General features: G+C 54.8%; 1 pseudogene; it reads left to right on the top strand.

Moving 5' to 3' along the window:
* The first annotated feature begins 2,057 nt into the window (after positions 1-2,057).
* LOC101543340 (WW domain-binding protein 11-like) lies at positions 2,058-7,193 on the top strand (annotated as a pseudogene).
* Positions 7,194-8,560: the final 1,367 nt, after the last annotated feature.

The raw sequence follows: 8,560 nt of genomic DNA, 5'->3' as shown, positions 1-8,560 counted from the left end.
CGCCCCAGAGGACTCTGCCCACAGCATCCTCAGCTGACCACGACAGCTTCAGCACCACCTTTTAGAACTGCGGCCGAAAAATTGGTTTGTTAGATATATTGATTTTAATGTTGATTTTAATACTGATACATTGATTTTAATATTAAAATTTTGTTATAATACAAGTTGATTCCTAATTTTACCAATGGTGGGTAAGGAAGGAAGGTTTAGGACATGCAGAGGGGTTGGCTAAGATGGAGCTGACACCAGCAGCCAGCCAGGGGAAACAGAGGCCCCTTCAGCCCCCGAGGTGAACAGGGAAAAAGCTCTGAAATTCCCACCTGGAGCCTCCCACCCTCTCAGCTCTGAGGGTCCAGCGGCCCCGGGACCACAAGCTCGGCCCTTGGCTGCAGATGAGAGGGAACTGACCTAGCAGCTCCCCTGTGTTCAGACCCCCGGCTCCACACACCCGCGACCAGAAGACCGCTGAGGCCTCGGTCTCTTGCCTGGGAGAGACATTCCGGCCTCCCTGTTTTGTGCTTCTGAGCAAGGTGACCCCAGGGTCCCCTTCTCCCTCTCGAGGTGTTTTCACACAGCGCAAGGAGGGAATCTGAAAGGAGACACCAGGGCCTCTGCAAGGAGTGGGAAACTCAGGGCCTGCCAGGCACGGGGGAGAGAAGGAGAGGGAGAGAGAGAGATCCAGTGCTTGGCGGAGTAGCAGAGTAAGAAACAGCTTTAGGGAGACAGAGCCCTGCTGTGCCCCAGAATTGCTCTTCCCAACCTTCCCTCCCAGCCCCCAACGCCCCCGGCCCTGCAAACAGTCAGCGGGGCCACAGCCTCTCCTTATGTAGCTGCTGCTCCTCGCCCAGCAACAGGCTCCAACCAGGCGCACCTGGGACTCTCCTGCCTCGCCCGCCCACCCCCGGGCAGCTGGGCTTGGAGGCCCCGACCACTGACCTCTGGTTCCCGGGACCCCAGGGCCCCAGCAGAGACAGGCCTGAAGTGAGCAGCTGCTGCTGATCCCCTCAGAAGTAGCTGCAGCTCACGAGGCTCCATGCGGCAGCTGAGCTGATACCTCTCGGGTTCCCCACACCCGAGGCTCCCCCACGGAGCTGACCCTGCAGCTAATCCCACCTGGCAAACTCTGGGGCCCTGATTCCTTCCTGCTACCAGAAAATCTGTCCATAGAGAAGAAGAAACCTGCTGTTCACAGGGACACGGGCACAGCTGAAAGCCATCGTGTGTGCAGAATAGCTCAAGGGGCAAGGGGCGAACACGGGACAGCTGCACGTCTGCGGAACGGAGAGCAGCTGAACGGGGAACAGCCCCTTTGGAACAGTCTTGGGTCTAAACCTCAGATTTATGGGCATCTGAGGGGCTGAGGGGGGAGAGGCAGAGTGAGGGAGAGAGGGGCAGGGACAGGGCCTGGGGGACTTGCCCGGGGAGTGGTGCAGTTAAGTCCTTGTGTGAAAGTGGCCGAAGGCCGATGAGCGAGGACAAAGGCTGGGGTGACACGAGTGACCCACACAGCCGTGAGGAAGGATGGCTCCTGCCTCGACACAGCCTGCCCACTGCTCTGCTCCCGGCCCGGCCCTGCCATCGCACAGTGTCTGCCACTAACCATGCTGGGAGCAGGGTGGACCCGGGTCCGGAGCTAGCCTGGTGTCTTGGGGCTGGAATCAGCCACCGAGCCACGGTGCCACCGACGAGGGTCTCTGGATCCCAGAAGCATCACCAGTCTCCCTCTGACTCAGTCTCCCCCAGAGACACGGACCCTCCCTTTCCCACAGCCCCTTGGGCATTGGGAAATACTCCTGGCATTGCATTTCCCATAGCGCAGCGGTGTCACTCGAGGTTCCTCACAGTGTCCTAGAATGAATCCCAGGGAAAGAGGAAGAGCAGGGTGGGCACCAGGAAGACGGGTGCAAGAGTCTAATGGGAAAGGACGGGAGAAGCAGCCACACACCAGCCACGCCACCACTGTCCTTCAAGGGAGTAAGAGCACAGAGAAGCACGTCCAGGGGCCCAGGTCTGGCCTGCACTGACCCATCTGGGTCTCACTCAGGTGTAGTCGAGCAATGGGGCTCCCGACAGCTGGCCGGATCCTGGGGATGCGCAGGGCAGTGAGTGTCGGGCTCGGCGCAGGGCAGGAACAACTCCATCATGCCTGGTTCCTGCTTCACGTCTTGTTTTTATTTAAACCTTTTTGTTTTTCTTAAAATCCTGCTTCTCCCCCATGGCCATCTGCAAGGGAAGGACGACTGACTGAAAACTCATGTTGGCAAATAGTTTCATAACCGTATCCACTATCTACAGAAGGGATGCAGGCGGGGCGGGCAGATGCCGGAATGTTCTAAAAACATGTCCAGATGACCTACCTGAAACTATTTGTTTGTACTATTTAAAATTATGTTTTCTTCTGAATTATGAAACTTGTAATTTTTACCTACGTTTTTGTTTGAATTTGTAAGCGTGGGCTATGATGCATTGACTCTAAAACTTGCGGCTTCTCCCTTGTTCGTCGTCTTGCTTTGGCCTGCGTGCCTGAAAGTTTGACCCCAGCTAGCTGGCTTAATAAACTCGGCTTCTGTGTTACATTACTGGCTGAACTCTGTGCGGGCTCGAGGAGGGGGAAATTATCGACTCCAGACCCTAACAGTGAGCAGGAGCAGAGCAGCTCTGACGCCGTCTGGCCCTTCTGAGGACTGAGTTTGGGGCCCTCCAGGAACTGAACCCAGTGGTGCAGCTCAGGGGGTCCGGGCCCTGGCTTGGGGTTGAGGGGCCCAGATTGGGCATATGGCTCTGACTCTGGGCCCAAGCCTGAGGCGCCCGGAACTCGGCCCTTCTCAGTGCCCAGCACTGAGCCAGTCTCAGTGTCGGGTGTGAGCGGCCAACAGAGCACTGGGCCACCGCCCACACATCTGTGGAGTGGAGAGAAAGTCCACCTCTGATGGTCAGAGTCTCTGTGCCCAGCCCATGGGCGCCCCTGCTCACACAGAGGCTCAGACAGAGACACAGGACAAAGAACACCAGGGATCCCTACCCAGCCTGGGGGTCTCTGCCAACAAGAGCCCAGGAAGGATCTGAGGACCCTTCACATATCTTCTGGGTCACCCACCAATCCCCCCACCTTCCTGCAGAAAGGGGGAGCTGCAGAGGAGTCTGGGATATTGAGGTCAGCCCTGAGGCATGAGACTAACAGGCCTTAAGCATGCAAGGCTCTCCCAGGACACACAGCAGGGGTCGCCTTTTTTTGTTCCCTAGAGGCACAGACAGGTGTGGACACCAAGCTGGCCCCGCCCTAGCCCTACCTTGTGACCCAGCCAGCCCGGCCACACCCTGTCTGGCTCCCATCCTCCAGGTTGCATAAAAGCTCTTCCCCACCCAGAACTGTTGCGTGATCATTCATTCAGTCAAAGGCGCTGAGACAAGGAACCCAAAAGAAATTTAGTCAGCAACAAAGGAGTTACTGGAAGATCATGCAAAGTTCTTCTGCATAAGGAAAACAATGTAGCATTTGCATACTGACACAAACAGGCTAAGTACCTAGGATCTGCAGACTGACCCACGAACAGGCTAAGTACCCACGATCTGCAGACTGAAAACAAACAAGCTAAGTAGAACCAGGGATCTGTGAGAAAAGTAAGATCAACAGTTTCGGTATATGAGATTTAGGAAATTAGTTACTAAGGCAGCCAGAAGATGTTCAGCCTCATCCAAACCAGTCAGGACACACGAGAAATCGCTCCCATTTTCATGGTTCCCTATGTTCCAGACCTCGTGTGGAGCAGTTGACATGGGCTCATCTGGTAGCTCAGTCCAGCCCCAACACAGAACTGGAAGAGCATCCCTCTGAGAGCTTCCCTCTGAGAGCGTCCTTCTGAGAGCCTTCTTCAGGAGCATCTGCGGGGGAACCAGAGTGGCCCGTCACCCTGAACACGCTCACTACTGACACAGATAGGGACCAGGAGGGATAGGAGGCTTGGAAAGCTCCGGAGCTCAAGAGAATCAAGAGAGACCCAGGAGAGGTCGCTGGCACTGAAGGAGCCCGAGAAGATGGTGCTCAGCAGCTTGTTACCTGCACCAGGTCAGCAGGCTCAGGACCCGCTTGAGGCGGAGGAAAAGGAAGGATCCCACAGGTCCCCACAGACCTCACTGGTGTCCTCCCGGAGAGAACCCCCAGCATACGGGTACAGGAAAGGGTGGACACCTCACTTACTGGAGGATTTTGGAGATGAGGTGCTTTTCCAGAGATCCACGTGGCCCAATATCCACTGGCTATGGGACAGAAGGGAAAAATGTCAAGTGCACTGGTCATTCAGGTGGATGTGGAAGGAAAAATCATTATGGTGCAGTTGCTCCACCAAGACGGTCCAAAGACAAGGTCATTTCCAGCAAGTTCAGTGACCTGGTGCCCAAAGAAGTCATAAACACAGATGACCCAGACCTCCAGAGACCCAGTGAAGAAGCCCTTCGAGAGATAAGCAAAGGGGCTGCAGCATAGCACAGCGGGTAGGGCGTTTGCCTTGCATACAGCCAACCCGGGTTCAATTCCCAGCATCCCATATGGTCCCCCTGAGCATCGCTAGGGGTAATTCCTGAGTGCAGAGCCAGGAGTGACCCCTGTGCAACATCGGGTGTGACCCAAAAAAAAAACAAAACAAAAACAAGAGATAAGCAAAAAGGCCAGATGAGCCTTAAAGAGGTTTGTTTTTCAGAAGCTGGCTGAGAGTTGATCCCAGAATACTGGAATAAAACTCCTTCTGCCATTGCATTGTCGTGTGTTGCCTCTGTCCATCTGTTTATTCGAGAATCCGAAAACCCGGGTATCACATAGCCACTGACTCAGTTTCCCCATAGAGACATGAGCCCTCCCCCTTCATGCAGCCCCTCTGGGCGATAATCTGAGAGATGCCCCTGGCACTACCTTTCCCACAGGCGGGCAGCAGTGTCGCAGGGTCCTCACGGTGTCCTAGAAACGAGCCCAAGGAAGGGGGCAGAGCAGAACGGACACCAGGAAGACAGATGGGCTGAGGGTGCCTCAGGTCTCTTCTTGGTCACCCACCTCTCCCCCGACACCTCCCTGTGGAACAGGGGGAGCAGCAGAGAGTGTGGGATTGTTCAGGACTCTCCTAAGACTAACAGGCCATGAGCGTGCAAGGCTCTCCCAGGACACACAGCAGAAGTTGCCTTTTTTCACTCCCTGGAGGCACAGACAGGGTGTGGAGAACAAGCTGGCCCGGCCCTAGCCCCCAGCCAGGTCCTGCCACACCCTGCCTGGCACCTACCCTGCCGGGTTGCATAAAAGCTCTTCCCCATACAGAAGTGGAAGAAGAGCACTCCTCTGAGAGTGTCCCTCTGAAAGCGTCCCTTGAGACTATCCCTCTAAGCCCCACACCCCAGTAGAAATTTTGCTGTTTTTTTGTTTGTTTGTTTTTTATCAGAGCAAGGACATCACACAAATCTTGACATGGAGATCTACATCATCCACCAAGAGTGGAGAGTTCATGAACCCTCCGGACCAAGCCCGGAAGGAAGCCCGGAAGACAGAACTAAAAAGGAACAAAAGACAGCACCTGATGGTATGAGCTGCAGTTTTGAAGATGAAGGATCCTAAACAGATTATCCGGGACATGGAGAAATGGGATAGAATGGAACTGAACCCGGTGCAACAACCACGCTTCCCTGAGCCGGTGCTGAGAGATAGCGTAAAAAACTGTGAAACATTTAACCATATTCTGTGGCTCCATGAAAAAGAGAATCCAGATGTACACAGAGAATTAAGAGAGCTGTTAGTAGGATATGAGCAGAACAGGGCTCAGAGGGCCAGTGCTCCGCTGCCGTCCAGAGCGCTCAGCATGAGGGCGTGGAGAGAGCTCCTCTGCCTGATGTGCCGCCCGCTCCTGCCCCCATTTGGGTCCAGAACATCCCCCTGACCTGTGCCCAGCCGCCCTCCGTCCTCACGAGGATGTCAGCCTGTGAACACCTGTCTTGGGCGGTCTCTGAGCTTCCTCTTCTCGGACACAGTGTCCCACGCCTGCCTCTGGGCAGAAAGCCTTCCCCCCCCCCCCCCGCCCCCGGGCCACCACCTCCTCACGCCTCACAGGTGTTCAGTCCACAGGCAAGCTCAGTCCTAGTTCCTCCTTCCTGGAGGCAAGATGCAGACTGCCTCATGGTCCTGACCCGGCACGGTGGGGTCACGGTGACACCCCCAGCACCAGGGAAGACGATGGCCGTCCTGAGGACACAGAGTAAGACCAGCATGATAGCGGTCCCGGTGACGGTGACCCTGACCAACCAGAGGGAGATCATGAAGGTGACGACTTCGGGCCCCGGGATGCTGAGGAGAGAGACACCAGCGAAGGAGAAAAAGGTCTGAGAAAGAGTGGAGAGATTTTCTGAGGAGGAGGAGGAGGAGGATTCTGAAGCAGAAAAGCCATCACCCAAACAGCACAAGGAGGACTCTCTCCGGTGCTCTCCCATCTGGTGCTTCCCAGCAGCCAGCGTCCCTGCCGGCTGTTCCTCCTTCTCAGATTCAGGCACCTCCCTTGCCAGGACCAGCCCTTCTGAGACCACCCCTCCCCCACCTTTCGGATCACCTGGGCCCCCTCCAGGCCCTCCGCCCAAAGCCCTCCCTGAGGCCCCCCGGAATGCCAGAACTTGGCAGACCTTTACCCCGACTCTCCCCTCCCCCCGTACCTCTGGTGATCCCCCCACCTCGTCCTGGGGTGCTGCGCCCCCCTCTGCTGCCCCCACTCGGCCCTGCCCCGCCCCAGCCAAGCCCAGGAGTACTGAGCACTCCTCCCAGCCTGGCCTGGTGGCCCAAGGCAGGTGACTCGAGCGCAGCCAGCACTGAGAAGAAAGCAACGGCAACCATCAGCGCCGAGCCCCAGGTCACCAGTGCCAAGGTTGCGGTCACTCGCTTTGTACCCACCGCACTGAAGGTCCGTTGGGAGAACAGACGGGCTCCCGCTTCCCAGAGAAGGTCAGAGGGTGATTCCACTCCACCTCCTACCAAAGCTGCGTCTCCATCTGGGCCCTGCCTTCCTGTTTCCCCACAGGCGAAGGGGGATGAGTATGAGGCTTTCCTGGAGAGATGGACGGGCTCCTGTGACAGCGGGGGACAGGGCACATTTGCTCTCTTCAGTGCTGGGGGAGAAAGAGGCTCCGAGTCAATGCAGGCACCCATCAGGGTGTTTTCTCATTTCAGTTAAGAATATTGTAATGTTCAGCAGTGTTCAGGGTCCTCCCTATGCTAAGGGTGTTTCTTTCAGCTCAGACAGGGTGTGAGCAGTGCTGCTAACGTCCAGCCCGTCCAGACCATCATTTCCATCCCTTTTCAATTCTTTCCCTTTACAAATCTGTGGAAACTTGTCACCTGGGATCATTGGTCCTGACTTTTTTGGGTTCTCTCTGGTTGCCAAGGGCTGGTGTAGAGGTTTCTGGGGGAGAAAAACAGTTTATTTCAGCCCATCTTGCCTTTTGTGTTGGAGTTATTCTTAACATTTTCTTGGAAATATTTTGTAATATTGTGACAAGGAGTGTAATGTCATTTCCTAATACAAAGCAAGATATGTGGGAAGAAATGTACAATTCTTTGATTAAAATGATTTCCCACTGATCTTCGAGTGTTTCAAGAATAAAATAAATGTTCTACACACACAAAAAAAAAAACACAGTTCCGTACAGTTCTATTTGTGGGGAAGTGAACTTCCACTTGTAGTTCATGAGATGCCACCTCTGGGAAAATGGCTTCAGGGCCAGCGGGGACGTGGTTATTATCCCACTCGGCAGTTGCTTATTGATCGGAGGCATAGACCCACCATTCATGGTGCTCACCTGTTGCGTGAACGTTCGTTTAGTCGGAGGCTCTGAGACAAGGAACTCAAAGAAATTTATGTCATGGAGGGTCCAGGTTCCCTCTGACTCTGTGACAAAAGTAGAGAGCCCTGAAATCTCCTTTTATTACCACCCTACAGTTCACAGGGCTCAGTACAATGAGGTCAGCAACAAAGGAGTTACAAGATCATGCAAAGTTCTTCTGCATACTGAAAACAATGTAGTTTCTGCATACTGGCAACAAACAGGCTAAGTACTAGGATCTGCATCATCATCATCCCGTTGATTGTCAAATTTTCTGAGCAGTCTCAGTAACATCTCTATTCACCTTAGCCCTGAGATTTTAGAAGCCTCTCCTTACTCGCCCTTCCCAACGATGCCGCATTGGAGGCTCTTTCAGGGTCAGGGGAATGAGAACGAGCATTGTTACTGGTTTTGGCATATGAAAACGCCACAGGGAGTTTGCCAGGCTCTCCCATGGGGGCAGGAAACTCTCAGTAGCCTGCCAGGTTCTCCCAGAGGGAGAAGTAGGCTATAGGGTTCGGGGAGCTTGCTTTTCAGTCTCTGGATGTTGGCTGTGCCGGGTGTAGTTCCTGGGTGTGACTGCCTAGCTACTGGAAATGGGAAACCTGGGCGGATGAGGCCCAATCCCGATCTGAGCTGAGGCTTGGAGGTCTCAGCTCCAGGTCCCACACACCTGGGTTCCTCTGCCAGTACCTTCATGTGTGACACTCGTCCGAAT

The sequence above is a fragment of the Sorex araneus genome, chromosome 2, assembly GCF_027595985.1.
Source record: "Sorex araneus isolate mSorAra2 chromosome 2, mSorAra2.pri, whole genome shotgun sequence".
NCBI lineage: Eukaryota > Metazoa > Chordata > Mammalia > Eulipotyphla > Soricidae > Sorex > Sorex araneus.
Note: the sequence above shows the minus strand (reverse complement) of the source record. Positions and strands in the feature narration are given on the sequence as shown.